Here is an 18754-nt window from a genome sequence, read left to right as displayed (position 1 = left end):
TAATTGCTATCGCAAAATTCGCAATAAATAGAAATTTTTACCAAGGACCAACCACACTGCTTCTCCATGTCGTGAGAGAGCGGTGAACGATAGTTCTAGAAAATGTGCTGCTAAATCTCCGCCAAATGACTACGCTCGCATTTGGTGATCGCGGCACACAGTCGCAAGAACTTGTGGAGGAAATGCCGGAGTTCTGGCAGCTTCAGGTGCACTAGATCATTCAGCAACATGGGCGGCTTTGTAGTTCTACCTCACATCAGAGCAAACTGCACTAGACGGAAATCAAGGGCAGCCACACCGTTATATCTAAGGAAATTAAGGACAATTACGCCGCGTCTTCACACTTCGAGCATGCTCCGACAGCCCACCGATAGATATTTCAAACGCAACCACGCTCGGACGAGCAAATTTTGCTTCTGCCAAGTGAACGTAGCGGGTATTTCAACACGCGTATTAAATTCATGGCTGTTTCATTCGTGAACATTACTTAAGTGACGTAAAATTATCAGTGAGCAAAACAGTTTTTATTTCAACGCGAGTAAACAAAACCGAAACTAGCGCAACTGTTCTGCTCAGTTGTGCAGCTACAAAATGATCCAAAGCCGAAGCCGTCAATAGCATGACGCCATTTTAAAGTTGCGCTGCATCATGCACGAGTATACATTGTCGTTGAGTGGTTCTGAAATCGCTGCGCTAGGGACGACTGCAACCAAGCGTTGCGACAAGTTACGGTGGGAGCTTCTGTCCGTGCTGTGTGATTGCGACGAGGGGACCGCCGCCAGCAGCAGCGTTTCGCCGATTTCGTCTTTGCCGACATCGAGCAAGTGCGCTCGCCGGAAGCGTCCGAAGTGCTGCGGTTTGCACTGCATCTTTCATTGTGATATGGGAGATCGCAACGGACAGAGACGACCAGATGCATACGAACCACTACCAGCGGGGACCTGTGACCTGTGACCTGTGCCATATTTCTCTTAACGTCTCAGGTAAGCATATCAGCTTTTGTTCCGAGTTTACAAACGGCGCGGACTCGGTCCTTCCGGTATGGCTACATTTTGCGCCACGTTTCTCTTGGCAGTTCACAGACGTTTCTTGGGCATGCGTGCGCGTATGTATGCGAAAATACTACTGGCAGACGGAAGCCTCAGGAGAGCATCTGAAATTATTGCAAGGCTGTACTGCCAGGAGAAACACCGTTCTTAACGACTCCGGTGACGAGTGGCCTGTCGCATCGAAAGATCCGTAGAATATCAAGTACTGTCCTGCGTAACTTGAAGTGTAGATACAATACTAGTACCAGTGTAACTTTCGCTGGCGAAGACAGGTAGTCGAAAAGACAGCTTGTGTATTCTGAAGATTTACTAGCGCTTTAGGTATATTACCGCGAATAATAAAAGCGCTACAACGCTGTATGGCAGTGTCAGGCGATGTGGCAGCACAGATATCTTAAGAGCGGTAAAGCGGCTGCATGCACAAGCGAACAGACACAGCGCTTTAAAAGCGCTGAAACAGAACAAATTTTATGTGCATTTGGCTGTAAGTAGAAAACACAAAATACGTTAGCTGACAATCTAAGCCGATGTATAATGTTATTATTTTTTATGTAATCTTTATTTTCATGGTGGTAAATATTTAAAAGCATGAATTTGCTGCAACCTTTATATAGTAAATCCTACTAGGCGCACAAAACCTGGCTGTGTTATGCACAGAAATTGTGGTATTCCTACTGGATTTTCTATTTTGAGTCCGGTATTTTATGAAAACGAGGGTCTTTTTATTTGTAGTCTTATGTTAGTGCAGATATTTGGCAAGCAGAAATGAATCGATTCCAAGGTGGTACCTCTTGGTGAGCTACATATAAACCCAAGTTTCTCCTGTCTTGGCTATTGTAATGTGCATATAACAATTTTAAGTATATACTGCTGTAGTTGGCTTAGTCGCTGTCGCGTATTTTGTAAAAGTAGAAGGCTATGATTATTTTACTGTTTTCATGCATAAATACCTTTCTTTGTTGTACCAAGAAACGCTCACAGCATTAAATGAAATGAAGTGTGATGTATTATTCTGCTAATTTAATAAAGGAAATTTCGTCTGCACTGCATCAGAGATTAGTTTACTTTCTTTTACTAAACAATGCGTTATCTCCTCTGCTACGGCTGTTCTGTGTATTTTTGTAATTTTGAAATGTACTTTATTTTAGGTATTCAAGAAATGCCAACATCCAGAAGAAGACGCCATCTTATCCAGCACGTTATTGGTGAGACAGATCGTAGCAGGGACTTTCCCATATCTCATTAGCATAAGATGCTATTTGTTGTAATTTTTGTGTCCACTTTCCTGGCCTTTATTCATTTCAGCATTATTGTGCAAGGGTAATACTTTTACATCGAGATAGAGTAATTGTCCAAAGGAGAGACATAGCTGGAGGAGACGGCACACATGAGCCTCCTTTGTCCGTATCTCTATGTTGCGCCGTTACTCTGTCATTGTCTACCAACAAGCCCAAGTTCTTCATCAGCTACATTTACTAATTCTCCGTTATTACAATTTCATTGATACAACATTGAAAGTACAGAGGTACACAGGAAGACAGAGACTTGAAATGATGAAGAGCCGTAGAACAAGGAGCATCGCTGGAGCCAATGTTTCGACAAAGAGAAGGAGATAAGTTTTCTTGTCAAAACATTAGCTCCAGTAAAATTTCTTGTTCTATCACTATTTATGATTAAAAGACAGCATTATTGCTCTTGCTGAAGTATTATGCATTATGGAATAAAAATTGGCAGGGTTAAATGTCAGGAATGTGATATTTCTTGTGTATTTTAATGCTACAGCGAAAGCCAGAAAAACAAGATGTAGAGAACCACGCTGTTACTTGTCACTACCCAGTTTGGCCAGCTTCATCAGAGCGTGCACTTTGTTGCATTATCGACCACTGGAATTCATTAATTGAATTGCTTCGTGATTACTTATATTTAGAGATGCTGAACTTGTTTTAATGCAGCTTAACATAGTGTGTGTAAAAAATATACAATGACATTTTAAGAGGCTTGCAGTTGACTAGCAGATCACTTGATGGTATGAGCTCAGGTTTCCACTGAGCTTCCGTGCACAAATCGGATGCACATTCTCTTTTTTTCATTGCTTGGATTTTCATAAGCATAAGTACCATTTCTTCTTTGTCAATGTTCTAGTTGTGTTGTGGGACCTAACTGTTTACATTTATTTGTATTGGTATCCATGTTCCACAGACTGCTTAATTTTTCTTGTAAATTGTGACATGGTAGGACTAAGAGCATTTGTGCAAATTTGCTGCAGGTACACTCTGGTGGCTCCCGCCCCTGCATCCTACCACCACTGTGTCCTGACTACGTCCACTAGGGAGTTTGAAGCCTTTGGCGGCTCCTGCCGCTGCGTCCTGCCACCACCATGTCCTGACTACGTCCACTAGGGAGTTGGCAGCCTTCGTGATGATGCCAAGCAGGCTGGAAGCCAACAGAAAGATTAATGTAAATACATGTGATTAAGTGGCAACTTTTTGAGTGAAGTGGCTTGTAGCCACTCAGCAATGAAAGAGTTAACTTCAAAGCAGTTTAGACTCCCTGCTATCGGTGCAGGAATGCTCAAGTCCATGCAGTTTGCCTTAGCCGCCAAAAGGCTCTGTGGATTAGACGAAACGCGCTGCAAATTTTGAAACCAGTAGGAGACCACTTGTACATTTTTTTCTTGCTTAACAAAAAACTGCTTTGATAAAGCTTTAGCAATCTAAAAAGAATACGGTGTACACTCATACATGGTATTGGGCATAAATTTACTAGGACTGCCTCAATAGTAAGTATGCCGATAAACATACCAAAACTGACTTTTTTTTGCTAGTTCATCCGCATCTCTGTGCACTGCTGTATAATTTATGTTCCTGAAACCAGTTTTTGCATGCAGCACAACTCCTAAATATGTGGATTACATAAATTTGCAGCTTTTGCTGTAAGCCAGATTCATGAAAATAATGTTAATTGGCCATTTTGTCCATGTTTAATGACCCATAATAAACTGAGCAGTGGCTAATAAGCAGTTCAATTTTTGGTGTAAGGTCTCTTTTTATAGTCCCGAAAAATTTGGCCCCTTTAATGAAGGAACCAATTTTTCTGCTATGCCTTTTATGATGCATAGATTGGTGCATTACACAAAATCTCACTTAGTGCTTGCGCCAGTAAAAAAACTTTTTAAGTTAAGTATTTTTTGAAATTAACATTTGCGCTATATTGAAGGGCCTCCAGTTCTTCAAAAAAAAATTTCAAGTGGTCGTGTGCCAGGTCGGTACAGCTCGCATGGAATTGCCTACTTACACAAATAGGGAGGGCCATGCCCTCCGTGGTTGCTCAGTGGCTATGGTGTTGGGCTGCTGAGCACGAGGTCGCAGGATTGAACCCCGGCCACGGCGGCCGCATTTCGAGAGGGGCGAAATGCGAAAACACCCGTGTACTTAGATTTAGGTGCACATTAAAGAACCCCAGGTGGTCGAACTTTCCGAAGTCCTCCACTACGGCGTGCCTCATGATAAGAAAGTGGTTTTAGCAAGTAAAACCCCATAATTTAAATTTTTTTAGGGAGGGCCAAGTACACTTGACTTTATGTTAAGATACTATTATTCATCTACAAAAGACAAAATGAAACATTCCATCCTATAAACAGCTCTTAACACTTATTTACACTTTTGCACATCTTTATACCTGAAGTCTGGTGGCTTGTGTCTGTTTTCATTATCTGCTATGTGCCCATGGTAAACTTCAGGTTTGCCCTATGGTGAAGAGTATTGTGGTGCTTATAGATATCGATCTGTGTTTTTCAGGTTGCCTCGAAATTTTACCAAAGCCGTACCACACACGGGCCAGGCCTCTTGCAAACGGCGTATAACCAGGCTCAACACATGAGTGTCGAGTGAGTCCGGAGATCAAGGCAACCTGCTGTGCGACCAGCGTGCAACCTTTGGTGACCTCTCTACATGTTCCGCCTATTTCACAGCTGCACCTCAGCTGCAACTTATCCAAACAGCATCACCAACTGTGGTCACTCGTCAAACCATGGATGAATGTTAGGGTGGAGTGATTTGAAGAGACATTCTATTTGTCTCTTCAAATTCTTAGCAAATACTTGTGTTATTATAATTAATATGTGTCTTTAGTGCCTAGTTTTTAATGGTTCCTTTCTATTAGAATTCTCACCATCGATTCCTGCTATTACTATAATGTATGTCTTTATGCCCAGTTTTTCGTAGTTCTTTTGTACTTGTGTATGTAATTGATAGATTCATACTTGTTATAGAGAAGGCTAAAATGCAAACTTACAGCATTTTTTTCTTTCTTTTGATTATCTACAGCATGCAAAGTGTTCAAGAAATGTAACCTAACGTGAGCTCTTGTGCAGGAAAAATTTAAGAGCAATATAGAGTACTTATTTCAAACACCCATTATTCTTGGAAAAGTCAAGAATATAGGAGCACAAAAAAGAAAATATTAAACTAGAGAAACATAAGTTCCCCTCATAAGTCTGATAATTCACTTCCTTTCACTGCAAGGATACCAGTAATATACTCGCACACAAGGTTTCAAACAAGAAAGCTATGATGCCCTTTGCATTTCTCGGTGCCCATTTGTCACACTGACGAATGTCAAAGGCATCGTAGGTTATATGCACACATTGGTTGTGTTACACTTTTGAGTATTTCATTTCTCAAACACAAAGGTTTACAGCAGTGCTTTAAATAGCAAGTGCATTTCCTAATTTATTAGTGCAAGAGTAACAGTACAGATCATGTAAAAATTATTTTACAGTCCATGGATGCACGCTTCTGATGACATAGCAGTGACGTGGTCGTGGGATGAATGTCTTTATTTCAGATTTAAATATTGGCTTCCAGGTCTGGGTTAGTCTCCTACTCTGAGTAGTCTAGGTCAAAGTCCATTTACTAGAGAAAGTGAATTAAACTAGAAATTATAAACATCAAAAGATCTTGTTTAGGACACTAATGAGACAATCAGCAAGGTTCTTTGGTTATTCATTTCCAAATTTGTGAGGATATATGTTATGACTGGTTTCAATATTGTGAGTACAAATATTTGTTGTCACACTAGAGTGGGCTGCCCCATTTGTATACAACCCCTTTACAGGCTAAAAATTCCGTGTGTTACCCTATTTACTCGCATAATGATCACACTTTTTTGCAAAAAAAATTGACTCAAATTCAGGGGTGCGGTCATTACACTGGTTAATTTTCCCGCAAAAAGAAAAAAATATATTATCTGGCATTTACTACGGGATGACAATAGGTCAACAAATAGGCGGCTGCTGCTGTATGTAGTGCAGGACACGAAAAAAAATGGTGGCCGGCAGAGCAAGCCGAACGCGCCGAATGCATTTTTCTTCTCGTGAGTACATTACAGTGCATTCAAACAGTTTCTTCCATATTAGTAATGAAAAGTATTTGCAAGTTTGCGGCAATAACATAGCCATGCCCACTTTGAGGGGACAGAAACAGATGGGCGCACTTAGCTGCCAGTGACATAGGAACAAATGCTGCGGAAACTGCGGCATTTGTCTTCACCACTATCCTAACGTGGCACGTTTCCGCTAAGGGTGGGTGAATATCTTAGCTGCGTTACAAACGTCGGCGAATGAATAGGGTACACTTCTAACCTATCAGTGTAAACGTGGCTGCTATCATTGCCGCTCGCGATTTGTTGCGTGCCCACAAGTGCAGATGAGAAGAATCGAAAGACGCCTTTTTTTTTGTTGTTTTTATTGACCACAACCATTATAAAGCCTACACATAATAAAGGAAAGTTTGGTTGTAGCTTTTTTTTGTCGTAGAAGTGCGGAAAGTGATGAAAGCAATGAAATGGGGCATCTGCTTAAGAAAGTTTTTTGCGTGCAGACTGCTTGGTTTGTCTTGAAGAGTCGTTCGCATAGCAGTCGACAGATGGTAAGCGCGATCATTATTAGCTAGATTTGGCATGTGACACATCGCTGCGGCAAGTTCGGGGTGAAATCATTACGTGGGAAATAAAAAAAATCGAATTAAAACGACAAAATTTAGGGGTGCGATCATTACGCGAGTGCAATCATTATGCGAGTAAATACGGTAATAGGCTGTTTTTGGTTTTGTGCACTCTATGTTAAGGGATGCAAATGGTGACATACAACAGAATGCAAAAATGACTAATGAATTCAAGCAGGGCATGGGGCTTTTTAGGCAGATGCGTGCGTGTGCTATTTATAAAGCTCCCCATGGTATGCCTGAAGGCATTTTCTAACACTTCGGTAGAATACACTGACACCCACTTATTAACTCCTCGAAACAACTTTTTTATATATTTGTACTAGAGATTTGAATATACTGTCATTCATAAAGTGTTTTATTAGATTTGAATTGTCATTTATTTTTGTGTAGCTGCTGTTTTTTAGTTATGTCCTACACAGTGGCAAAATATTTTGGGGGGCACTTTCCTGTGTATAAAGTTTTCAGAAATAGCTTCATGCTGTATCTTATTTAGCTATTCGTATACTGCAAAGTGGTGATACCTATCCAAACGGCTTGTACAATTACTGGAACTATGCAAGAATATATTAGGCCACATTAAATAATTTTACAGATTGCAATTTCAATTAGATATGAGCATTCTGCATATCTTGAAGAGTACGTATGCCAAATTTCGTTAGTATAGGACAACTATAAGTGCATAAGGTTATTCTCATGCTATTGTGAGAAAATGTTTTTGAAGTATATTCAATAGCTTTTTTTCACAATAGCATGAGAAGTATGCAAGATTAGTAGGCAGGCCTCTCTGCCTGCCTACTAATCTTGCATACTTCTAGTAACTTTACATGCTGTTTGAATAGATATCGGTACTTTGTAGTCTACGAAGAGCTGAGGTAGCTACAGCACACTGCTTTTTGTGAAAATTTAGTACACAAGAAAGTGCCCGCAAAGATCAGTGTATTTTCCCATTGTGTGGGACATAACTCAAGAAGCAGCTAAAGAAATACTAATGACATATATGAAATCTGCATGAAGAACTCTACAATTTGCTCTCTTTCAAAGCCTCTAGTACGAATAATAAGACTGTTTCGAGTAATATTCAATCAGCAAAACATGCCCCTTGCTATAGTGACCTACAACATAGAAACGCAGATTGAATGCAAGTCTTTTTGTTAAAGCGACTCTGGGCTGTCTTCCCAAGGGCTTCCGTTAAACACTGAAATTTCCTGCATTTACCAGAAGTGCAATACTAAAATGTTTGTGGATATGCAATTGGTATTGGCAAACTAACAAAAAAAAAGACAGTTCTGTGAAATGAGGAATTGACTATAACTTTGTTCGACATTTACATTTTGACTCCATATCTTTGTTTTGTGCTTTGTACTGAGTGTTTCAGCAGTGACTGCCGCTAAAAATTGAACATATCTGCTTCATGACAATGCGACAATTTTCGCTAACAGAAATTTATAGCAGTGGCAGGCATTATAATTACAGTACTCAATAACGTCTAGTTTGTAAGAACTCAGACTAGCACCAGTTCCGAGATACACAACCCAAAAAGACATGATCAGATAGGTTTATCTTCCACACAGAATTGTCCCATAAGGCTTACAAAATGTTTTGTGGCTAAGTAATATCTGCAACAGCAAAGCATGTTCCACCAAGTATGGCGATAAATATTTCAGAGCTGTCAGTCTGAGGACTCCTACAAACTAACAATACCTTCAGCACTGACTAGCCTCAATAATAGGATGTCAGCCATTTTGCTGAAATTAATAAAACTTCAATTATTGTGATATTGTTTACGAAAAAATTTGCAATTGTAATGCAGTTCTAGTATCTGTCACTTGTAAATATTTTCCAATTAGTTTTTCAGACTACAATTTTTGGTAATAGAGGTATTCATTGCAGAAAGATCTAGTACATGGCACTTAATAATAAAGGTACTGGTCATTGTAGACTTTCTGTTGCACAGCTGTTTCTTGAAATCTGAAAGGATGTACCCGCCTCCTTATGTTAGCTAGAAACGGAAATCTGTCAGTATGTTTTGTTTAAAATACAGCTGATCAATCCGATAGTTAGGCTGCTTGCCAAATATAAATCATAACAATAATAGTGAAGGACCATAATAACAAAGTGATGCTGACTCATAACTATGCCCAGCTACATCCACGCAGCTGTGCCATACAATGTGCATGTGTTCAGAAGAGCCAAATGCCCCAGAGAGAAAGCAACAGTAACTCATTGTTTGTCATCTTGTTCAAGCAGATTATGCGCTAGCTGTAATTTATGCTCAGTAAATACATAAATCAGTCATGTCAGGTGTCTTACTTTGGGTTGCAAGTTCGAAGTTCTTGTAATCTTGCTTGTTTTTATTTTGTTTCCTTTGTGAGCATGAGTGACTTGGTTGCCTTCGCACATATTCTCAAAACTGTTTCATCACTGGGAATCAGGAAATTTAATTTACATATGAAATTCCCAGTTCCCAGTTACTAATTTGGTAGGCTTTGAGCTTAATTCTCTTAACTTTTATATGTTTAGCTACCAAGTAGTCTTATCGTGCATTGAAACATATCCATGCAATGCAGAGAGGGCACCCAAATTATAAATATCTGTTCTTGCTTTCTACCCTGCTCTGGTGTTTTCAAAACCTAGCATTGGTGCAATGGCCTGTCTGCAGAAAAGTAGTAAAGTGGCTAAATTTAAAGGTCAACAACATAATTAAGATACAAAGCAAAAATATAAGTTCGCAATTGTCCCCCATAACGAGAGTTCTGCTTAGAATTTAAAAAAAAATTGACATCCTCCTGTGGTGTGAGAATTGCTCTGGGTGCCAAGGGGACTACGTAGCACCTGTACTAGTGTATACAAAGCAAAAAAAAAAGGTCAATCCAGATTGGAACGGCAGTGGAAAGTCAAGCACAGATGCTTTATTTCATGCACCATTAATGTGGCTTATCATCTGCTCCTGTTGTATGGGAATGCATACGTTGGGAAGACAATCCTTCGCACCATTGTTACCTTAGCGGGACACCAGAGAAAGGTAGAAATCGAGAACAGGTATTCACACTTGGTTGCCCACAGTGTGTTATTTGGATGTGTTTCACTCTACAAAAGACTACTGTGGTAGGTAATCATAATGACAAAGACAAAACAAATAAAAGAGGTATGTGTCAGTCATCCGTCCGTGACTTCCAGTGTTTATAGAAACACTTCTTTGTGTATATGTGCCAAGCCGTAGGGAGGCTTTACGTAACTCAGTCATGCTTGCTAAGCTAAAGATTGGAATAAGGAAAATCACAAGAACATTGTATGAGTGATTTATAGATGTGGCACCTAAAGTAACTTATTCATGTATGTCCTGAGGATAGATTACAGCCAGTGCATAATGTGCTCTTACAGGATGACTTGTGATGAGTAAAAGAAGCCTTCCTCACATCTTCCTCTTTGTTTCTTTTGGATCTTTGTGCACTATGAGTATTGTTACAGCTGCGTGCATGCAGCTGGGTATAGTTTGTTTATGTGTTCTGCTTCCTTTCTTGTCCTCATCATTCATGCGCTATCTTTGCCGTAACAAAATACAGCTGCCTGTGCTACTTATTTTGTCAACGTGTTTGCATTATGGAAAGTTTTGTATTAGCGGTTATTTCGACCTGTGAAATTGTCTGTGTCAGCTATTTTACTTAGTCTTGCAAAAGTATGTTTCTCAACATAAATAAATGATCAGTATAAGTGTTGCTGTATTTATTTTTGTAATTTTGTCAGTTATGAGATTTTTATACACTGTTGCATGTTGTATGACAGAATAAAATTGATGCACAACTTTTTAATGTGTTTTTCAGATCAATTTTCATCTCACGCTAACATGCACAAATTGTGTGGGAAAAAGTGCCAACAAGAGTACCATAAGGTAAGACAGCTGTTTTTACTATTAGACTGGATTATCAATTGCCAACCAGTTGTTTTCAGCAAGCATAGCATAATGCATAGGTAATGTAATCTAAGTTGGAATATTGTTTTTATTGCACTTCCTTATACAGGTCTCCTTTATACATAAGTGCAGCCTCTCTTATTTGTTATGTGTAGCTTACTTGCTTAGAATGTTAAGTCGTAAGTTAAGTCTTTTAGAACAGGGAAATAGGTGGAACTTATGAATCTTTTGACATATTATAAGAGACTTGTGCGGTGGTGAATTAACCTTCTACCTGAGTTACATAATATTTTGGGGTCTCATTATGGTTCTGAGTGGCATTGCAGTGTCATGCATATGCAGCTGCAGGCTACATATTGGATATTTATTTAAGACTGTTTTGCTTAGTTGGCTATTGATTCCAGTTTAATGGTAAAGAGAACTGTCTTGCTTTCATAGTGATTCTGTGCTGACTTATACATTTGAATTTTCCAGAAGACAATAACAAAGATTGATGAAATATTAACTTTTTCTTGCTAACCTGCCATGTGCTTTTTGTCAAGTTTACTGTGGATTCTTTGTTATCCTATGTTGTCTTTTCATAGTAGTCTTCTTGAGAACTAGCCGTAGTCGTGTGTACTTACAGCAAGAGTTGTTGACACATTTTGAAAAGCGGCTCGACACTGCCATCCAAGAGTGAAACGACTTACATAGATTAGTTACCTTACTTTATTTGCAAGAGGCCGGCACCACGCACTAAGGGTAACTTGACACACTGCTGGAGTCATCAGACTCATCTAGAATAGTTTGGTCAGTCATTCTTGCAGTGTTCATGAGACACTTTATCTAGAGTCGTTGGACTCATTTAGAATTGTTAACAGACTCCCTCGGCACTAGTCTTGTGACCCTTTTGAGAGGGTATAGGTGACTATTACAACAGAGTATGCATGACTATTGTGTGCGGAGTCACGCAAACACCTTGTATTGAGCAGATAGTCTCGGGACTCTTTGCCAAAAGAGAGTTCGGGTGTCTCCCACAAAGTGAGTCGTATACGTGACGAGTCCAGACTCTTCGAAAAGAGTAAGGGATACTCTTTTTTTTCTTAGTGTGTATGGTGGGCAGCACTCCGGCAGCTCGCCACTCGGCCTCCCGCGCTGCAGCTGTCTTGTCGACATTACAACGGCTGCGCACCATGCATGACTCCTCCGCGAAAAAGAAGAAAAGCTTTCCCGTCAAAACCATGGTTTTAATAGGGTTTGGAGAAGACAATAGAAGTAGTCTTTTTGAAAACGCTTTATGAGCAATTTTAAGGAACATGTATTCTGACTGGTCTGAGGCGTCTTTAGGACGTCGAAAAGGTCACAAATTCTTTTTATCCGGTGTATACCTGAAATCGATGTTTTATTGCGATAGCAATTATATTAACATTTCAGGCGTATTTCCGCCGTCGGCAGCTGTGATGTTCAGTACAAGTCCAAGTGCGATAACATCGTGGCCATGCGCCGTATACTGCGTGCGCCAGTGAAAGCATGCGAGGGCGAGCCGAGGATGGTGCCTCGAACTCGTGCGCCCAAGGCAGGAAGACGAGGAGGAACCGCGCCGTCTTCCGTCGCGCGCAAGGCACCCGAGGGTGTGGGGTTGCCTTGCGCGCGACGGGTGTGTCCTATCTTGAAAGCGATCTACGTCGGAGACAGATAGTCTAGATGCTCTGAGGGCTGACGCTTCGTGTGCGCTATGTTCTCGCCGCTTAGTTTGCGTTGGAGAGGAAGCACGAAGGTCAATTCGACCGCTGCTGTTTCCGCGCTTCCTCACACCAGCGTTTTTACTGTCCGTGGTCGCCGAGTGAGATGTGTTCATCTCAAGCAAAAAAAAAAAAAATGAGCTCGGCGGAAGGTCGGGCTTGGTTTTTGCACGTGGCCAGCCCATTTTCCGACCACCGGGAGGCGGTCGGCAGCCGACACCGGGCCGGCGTCATGACTGCCGGTTAAATCCATCGCTGGGTTAAATCATCGTGACCGCGTTTGGCCGACACACGGGCCGGCGACTTCCTCACGACGGCAACTACGTGGCTTGTCCGCGGTCGGCGTTTTCTTTTTTTTTTTGCCGGTATTTATATTTAGGTTTTCTTTTTCTTTTTGAGTCACATATACCGGGTGCTTTTTCTTCATGTCGATGTTTTAAATGTCTTTTGTCGCAGATACCAGCGTGTTCCGCTTCTTCAACAGAGTTACCCTAAAACTGCATGGTCGATATTCTGGATAAGTGGCAAGTTCAGAAGCATTTCATTGAAAAAATCGCGCTAATTATATTTTTAATTAATCGCTTCAGGACACATGCTGCAGTGGCGGGATTAGAGGACGTCATCGTTCCGAACCTATTCAATCGGAACCAATTTTGTAACTAGCACCAACTTCGAGATATACGAAGTCAGAGTGAGCAAAATGAGTTGCTGTCCTGATTACTTGCCGCGGGCAATGCATATATTCACAGTGCAGCAAGAAAACAGCTATGACAACGAGGCATTTTTGCCGTGTACTTTGTCGTGTATCTTGAAACCAGTTGGTTCCAATAGAGTAGGCCCTGCATGTTAAAGGGCTCATTTCTACCATTACAACATGTGCACTAAAGTTATTAATTAAAAAGATAACAGGCACAATGTTTTTCAATTAACAACTTAAGCACTGCTACTCATTTAGAAAGTAATGTCCACCTGTTAAATGTAATACAGATGAAGCGGAATGCTGGCATCTGCAACAGGAATTTAAAAAATGTTTGATATAATAATGTACACACTGTATAATTAGCTGTTTTTCATGCGCACGTTTGTGTCTTAAAGCGTGCTACAGAAGACAAGCACTTTGTAGATGAATTAATGTATTTCCTTGATATGCATAAGTCCATTCATCAGAGAATTGTGCAGCCAGGTCACAATTGACGGATTTTGCTATGGTCATGCTCTGGTATCTGAAATACAGACACATACTATATGCGTTTCAAAAATGGGACATGTATAATTTTTGTTTGGGTGCTGACTATTCGACGAGACGCTTAGTGGCCTCTCAGTAACTCTAAGCATTGTTCTTATTAATAGGTTCTGACAAATCCATGATTTTTCATGACAAACACTAAATACTCATCACACATACAAATGCAATCCCCCGTTATTTAATATCAAAATAAGCGTAGTAGAAATCTGACACCAGCGAGTGCGAATTTCACCTTTGTTCACTTAGTTAATGGGATTTCTCTTAAACCATTCAGTGGTTTCCCTTTTAGCAATTAGCCTGTTGCTGTGCCTCCACTTTTCGCAGCTTCAATACCGCTCTTGGCAAGCCCTTCAGATTCTTTAGCGTGCATAAAAACGACTCTCAACTGTATTCTCGAATACAGTTGTGTGTCCAAGTGCGTCTTTCTGAGCATGCTTACCATGGCAACTTTGGCTACAGCACATTAAAAGTGCGTTGCAAAAACATCACCTGAATAGTTCAGGCTGAACCTATAGCTAAGGAGACAGGAAATGACAACGAAAAGTTTCAAGTGTGGGTATTTCTAGATGGGTACGAAATTCTTTTGCCCAATTTCGATGGAGCCGCAAGGCATGCCGTTTCCAGTAATATATCCTGCGAAGCAAAAAAAAAAATTGTCGGGTTTTTTTGGTGTCCAGTTGCTGCAGCCGCATGCACAGCCACCTCCATGAAGACAGTGAGGTTTAAACAATAGGAGTTGCAGCCAATGGTCGAGTAAGCTCGTCAACAGACAATAAACACGGCATTCAGGTCAATCAATCAACCAATCAGTTAAACAAACTTTTATTTCTCCACAGCGTAAAGCCTTGCCGCAGTGCACATGCTTTGCAGAGTCTGCCTGTGGGTGCTCGGAAGCCCTATGCCGGTAACAAACTGTATGATCAGCTCAAGCCATTGGGAAGGCAGGTGGCGCGAGAGAAACGGATGCAATACTCTGAAACTTCTAGTGAGGACGTCTCTTGTTTCAATTCGTCGCAGCGCACGGAGTACTGTTACGTCTGTAACAGTCATGTAACCCGCCACAGGGATCTCATTAGCTGACTTGACTGTATACTCATTTGTCGGCATAGTTGTCGGTGCTTAATGTCTAGTATTGCACACTTCAGAATCGGTAGTCGCAGTGAACTGCGTGACTCCCGTATTTTTTACATTTGAGCTCATCGCAGTTTATATGCACACCATCTCACACTCTACTCCAACTAATGCTTGAAGAAATTGAAGTTTGCATCACTCACATCATGCACACATTTATAATCACAGCCGGTGACTTCAACGCGAAACGCTAACTTTGGGTCCCGGTTGACGGATATATGCAGTAATGCACAGTCATCCCAGTTCTTGTGCACCTCGTAGTACTTCATAACCCTCAATTACAACCTGCATTTCAATTGCACTTTACTTACAGTTGGATATGGATGGCATGTTACCATCTCTTGCTCTCACTTTGTAAAGCTGACTGGTTCATTAGCAATTGTGAAATTCTGACTACCTAAACATTCTTTTCTCACTTTTTGTCAAAACAAGCATCAACTAAAATGTCTTACAAAATTTGAAACAAAACATTCTCGAATCACTCTCCAAATGGTTCCAATATAGGTTCAACAAACTCCCCATCATTCAAAACAACCTCTACAATTTGTAAATAATACATTTTATATTATTTTTAAATGCTTGTGTAAAAATAATTTATGACCAGTTGTTCCGTGACCAGGTGGGTGTCAGGTACCGAGATTCCTGGCACACACCAGATTTGACGGCCGAACGTAAATGCATCAGGGCAATGCATAGGCATTTTCAAAAAACAACAAAACCCCAACTCGGGGACTTTTGCAAATCTCTCTACTATGATTTTTTTGCCATTTATAAAGTGCACATTGACATTGCTAAAACACCATGCCTCCAAACGGCTCTGCACATCGGTAAGAAAGCTGAATATATTCGGCCTCCCATTCCAAATCTGACTTGGAAAACAGCATACCACTAAACAATTTCTATCGCTTCCACTTCTGGGTGGTGGTTTCACAACTTCGATAAGTTTTTGACTGCACATATTTCTGTAGTTCCACTAATGATTATTACACTTGACTCTGCAGCAATTAATGGCTTACCACATCCCAACAATGACATACCTTCCACCATTGAAGAAATCGAACAAGCAAATACTTCTGCGCAGGGGCGGGACAAGCTCATTTGTTGAAAATTACTTTTCATAAGCGACATTATTTTTTTTCTCATATTTATTTCTTGTTTAAAACTTCCCTATTTGTCAGCAAAACGGCCAAAATATTTTTGTAGCAACACCTAACTGACCACCCTGTCACCATACATTACTGCAACCTTACTGCAATGAATTTGATTTTTGGCAAAATTTTAGAATGTCTAAATTCCCATCTATATTATTTCCTATACTCTCATAATTTACTCCATCCTAAAAAATTTGGTTTTATACGTAAGAAGAGTGTGCTATCCTGGAGTTATACACATTCTGTAAAACGACCAGAGAAATTTAAGATGAAAAGCTTTACTCTTCTCTCTTGATTTCAAAGGTGTTTTTGACAGCGTTTGGCATGCCACCAGTATTACAGTTACTCATACATACCCTAAGAACCTTAGCCAGTTAATAAAATAATTCCTTGAATACTGTTTCTTGAATACAATACTGTCATAATTCTTGAGGGCTCACCAGTACGCCCCTTATTATGGAACATTGTTCATGGCCTTTAAGTATATATCCCTTTACCACCCAATGCATCAACAGAGACATACACCAACGACAGATGGTTATTTCCGCACCCAACTGCTCGGATCAAGCAAGCAACAGTGACACACGAGGTACTTAGTATCTTACTTAGTATCTCCAGCTGCATGCATCGTGAAAAAGTTACCTTCCGCACAGAAAAATTATGCACCCTATGCTATACTTCCCCTGTAGCCAATGCAATACTTCTACCTGAATTCACAACCTTACTGTTCCGTTTAAATGGCATCACCCTTGAATGTTGACAAAAATTAAAATGCATGGCATTATTCTTTATTTGAGCTTTTACTGAACGTCTAAAGTGCCTCTGAACAAAATCAGAAATTCAATGCTCCTTTTTACTCACATTTTTTTGGAAATGCATTACCCTGTATCCCGAGTTGACACCTGCCTTTTATACTATGTGCATCACCTGTTTGGTGGTTCCGACCTCTCAGTTCACTTCAAAACGGACCTCCACGCAACTCGTGCGTAATGCATAGTTGTGAATCAAGAGCACATGTCCAGCCACCTCTCTTATCCTGCATTCTCATGCTCGGTTTTTAAACATGAACATATACCAACTAGCCCGCCCCCACCAGTAGTCAATTTTACTATATTACACATTCTCTTAGAACTAGCTGCCTTCTTTTATTAAAATAAAATGAACACGCAATACATGTAGTTAACAGTAAATTAGGTATCTACTTCATTTTGGACACTATAGACAACGAGCATGGACAACTTCAATATTCCAACGAAGGAGAAAACTTGAGGGAGGGGTAATGCAGTAAAACATCAAGGCATGTGTGAATATGGCAATTTATAAGTGATCACCTGTCTCCTGAGAACAAAAGATTGTTTGCCAAGGCCCTTACAGTGAAAAAAGTGCACAAATGGCAATTTCTGTAGACAGACAATTGCAATATCAAGGCCTGCAAATCTAGTGCTAGCAGGGTATATGTATTGTCAAAGAAAGTGACCTAAGCATCTTTATTTCTGAGCATAAAAGAAGCCCACAAATGCGCGCAAAATGCCACGCAATTGGCCGCTCAAGGCACTTTGCATGTATTCGCGGGCTTCTTTCATGCGTAGAAAAACACTTTTATGCAGCACGTGTTGAGCAACAGAAAGCTGTATCGGGAGTTTTTCATGTTGCTCTACAATTTTATCATTGACACTTTTAATCTAATTGCAATATTTGAGAAGTTGATTAACGAATTAAGACTAATTATCTAATTAGGCAGAATAAAAACAATAATTTGAGTATCTCCAAGCGCCAGCAAACAACATTGCTAGTCCACCTACGTCCACCTACTTGGCATTTCTAGTCAACTTCTAGTCCACCTACGTGGCATTTGCATATTTTTACTCTGGCTAAAGTTAGCTGGGACACATGACAGCCCTGACAGTGTTGCTGATGCTTCTAGCGACTACTTTTTTGAAATATTCAAAAACATATCACTTCACATTGTAACCTAAATTGTTAACTACTCCTTTTTTCTCTTTCCTGTGACCTCTGTTGATGCGTCTACAGCAATCAAAAATCTTAAAAAGACCAGCCGCAGTATAGATAAAATTCCATCTTTGCACTTAAAACTTGTAGTCGATGTCATTTGTGAACCACTTTCTGTAATTATAAATCATGCGTTCAAGGATGGCATTTTCTCAAGTTCTCTAAAGACAGCTAAAGTTCTGATATATAGAAAGGGTGATAGACTGTTAGTTTCCAACTACCATCCCATCTGTATTTTTTCTTCCCTTAGTAAAGTTATCAAAAATATTTTTATAATTCACCTAAACCAATACCTGCAAAAATTTAATTTACTGAAGCCACGCCAATTTGGTTTTTGAGCAGAAAGTTCCACTAACCTTGCCCTACTTTCCCTAGCTGACTACATCAAATGCTCTATTGATTAAGGATGCGTAGTTGGCTCGGTTTTTTGGACTTCACAAAAGCATTTGACACCATAATTCATCTCATCTTGTCTTACAAACTCGAAGCATACGGTATTTCAGATACAGTCCTCAAATCCTTAAAAAGTTA

The 18754-nt window shown here is 40.2% G+C and overlaps 1 long non-coding RNA gene across 2 annotated transcripts; it reads left to right on the top strand.

Moving 5' to 3' along the window:
- Positions 1–629: 629 nt before the first annotated feature.
- LOC135901616 (uncharacterized) lies at positions 630–10863 on the top strand. Of its 2 annotated transcripts, XR_010564198.2 has the most exons (5): positions 630–983; positions 2198–2254; positions 3316–3506; positions 4847–7738; positions 7810–10863. It is a non-coding gene; the product is annotated as an uncharacterized lncRNA (long non-coding RNA). The 2 variants fall into 2 exon arrangements; XR_010564197.2 differs by having other exon boundaries at positions 636–983; positions 4847–10863.
- Positions 10864–18754: the final 7891 nt, after the last annotated feature.

The sequence above is a fragment of the Dermacentor albipictus genome, chromosome 1 (assembly GCF_038994185.2).
Source record: "Dermacentor albipictus isolate Rhodes 1998 colony chromosome 1, USDA_Dalb.pri_finalv2, whole genome shotgun sequence".
Classification (NCBI taxonomy): domain Eukaryota; kingdom Metazoa; phylum Arthropoda; class Arachnida; order Ixodida; family Ixodidae; genus Dermacentor; species Dermacentor albipictus.
The sequence above is the reverse complement of the archived record's forward strand: the minus strand, read 5'-3'. Positions and strand labels throughout refer to the sequence as shown.